The sequence below is a fragment of the Rhincodon typus genome, chromosome 32 (assembly GCF_021869965.1).
Source record: "Rhincodon typus isolate 14 chromosome 32, sRhiTyp1.1, whole genome shotgun sequence".
In the NCBI taxonomy this organism is placed as follows: domain Eukaryota; kingdom Metazoa; phylum Chordata; class Chondrichthyes; order Orectolobiformes; family Rhincodontidae; genus Rhincodon; species Rhincodon typus.
In genome coordinates this window covers 7,596,883-7,598,838 of record NC_063363.1, presented here as the reverse complement: position 1 = coordinate 7,598,838, position 1,956 = coordinate 7,596,883, and the positions used below count along the sequence as shown (strand labels likewise).

At 39.7% G+C, this 1,956-nt stretch overlaps 1 protein-coding gene across 1 annotated transcript in view; it reads left to right on the top strand.

Moving 5' to 3' along the window:
• Window positions 1-1,119: 1,119 nt before the first annotated feature.
• The window catches only part of LOC109929806, a 4,019-nt gene continuing 3,182 nt past the window's right edge, over window positions 1,120-1,956 (top strand). Inside the window, exon 1 of the mRNA XM_020529392.2 lies at window positions 1,120-1,264. The gene's annotated coding sequence lies outside the window, so the exon portion shown is untranslated. The remainder of the gene's footprint in view (window positions 1,265-1,956) is intronic.

The window sequence follows — 1,956 nt, the reverse complement described above, 5'->3', positions numbered from 1 at the left end:
TGATGCTGCTTGGCCTGCTGTGTTCATCCAGCTCTACATCTTGTTATCCCTTAACCTAAGTGTTCGTTTGGGGATACAATTCACTTCAGGATCCTTTGATTGGAAGAGGGAATAGTAACCAGACTGAGTGGTGAATGTGGGTACAATTATAATGTTTAAAAGACATTTGGATAAGTACATCAATAGGAAAGGTTTGGAGGGATATGGGCCAGGAGCAGGCAGCTGGGACTAGTTTAGTTTGGGATTATGGTCAGCATGGACTGATTGGACTGAAGGGTCTGTTTCTATGCTCTAGGTCTCTGTGACTCTGTGATAAAGCTGTTGCAACAATCAGATCTTTAGCTGTGAGTAGAAATTTTCATTTGAACGGAGAATGTTAAGAAGAGCTCTGACAATAAGATTGCAAAGTGCTGAACTTTGCTGATTTAAAGATGAATAAAGTGAAATAAATAAAGGACTGGAATTTAAGACCCTTCACCCAAAGTATTAGAAGAGAGAGGTTGAAGAAAGGATTTAAAAATAAATTGGGACAAAATTTGAACAAGAAAAATAGAAACAGGAAAGGTGAAAATAGTGTTGATTGTTAATTAAATGGATTGCTATTCAGAGAGCTGGCATGGGGCAGGGGCTGAATGGTCATCTTCTCTATCAGAAAGTTCAACAATTCTAGCTGCTGTGAATCAGTGCGGTCTGGATTACGTTTGACTGTAATTATTACCAACTCAAACCCCCATGATCAGAAAACTCATCAACAAGAGTAAGCCTTGGATGGTAACAGTAGCCTTTGAAACAAAATATCACAGGGCATTCATCAACCAGCAAAGCATTAATGTTACTGTTAGCCAATAAAGCCAGCAAATCTCTCTGTGTATCAGGAGGTCTGCTGAAGCCTTTGGTGTTTGAGGAAAGATAAAGAAGTAGATCAGAATGTGGATCAAAGTTTTTAATTAGTAGGCAAGCAACCCTCTCACTCCTAATCAACTGCAGGCTATTTTATAAGGACATAAGAACTAGGAACGGAAGTAGGCAATTTAGCTCTGTGAGCTTGCTCAAGCAGGCTGATCTTTCAGTAGGTTAGCTGCGCCCTTTAAACAGCAGTCACATCACAACGAGGCTGGCTTTTTGTTTCTATTTTTGGACATTGAAATTGAAAGTTAAATTTTGACACTGTGTGAAATCGAAGTGGATCTCACTCTTATAAAGAAATCTGCTTTAACGGCTACATTTTCAATTACTGACACAACTCAGACCAGTTGATCAATTGGTGAGTTTGCTGACATTTTATGTGTTGAATATTTCAGATTGTTTATTATTGTCAAAAAGCTGTCGCCACTGCAGGCTAATTCGACTACTTCCTGATTATTTACATAATTGTACATGCTAGGTGCATATGTTTTACAAGTCAATAAATGGGTATCATTTTCTAATCTGTATTTTAAATGCAGCACACTTGCTGATTTAGTGGATAAGTGCTCTGGCAAGGAGTTTGACAAACCAGGACATATCAGGTATAATTCCTGGCTTGTTTTAATGAGCTCATCTAATTAGTGGTGGCTACATTCAACCAAAGGGTCCTGACCACGCAGAGCAATTGACTTCTTTAATAAAAGCAAGATGCTGAGGATGCTGGATATCAGAAAAAAACACACAGAGAATGCCAGAGGACCTCAGTAGTTCTGGCTCTATTTATGGAGAGAGACAGAGTTAATGTTTTGAGTCATAGAGTCAAAGAGTCATATAGCACGGAAACAGCCTCTTCGTTCAAACTAATCCATGCTGACCATGAGGAGATAGTAGGAACTGCTGATGCTGGAGAATCAGAGATAACAAGGTGTAGAGCTGGATGAACACATCAGGCCAAGCAGCACCAGAGGAGCAGGAAAGCTGACATTTAGGGTCTGAAATTTTCTGAAGAAGCGTCCAGACCCGAAATGTCAGCTTTCCTGCTCCTCTGAT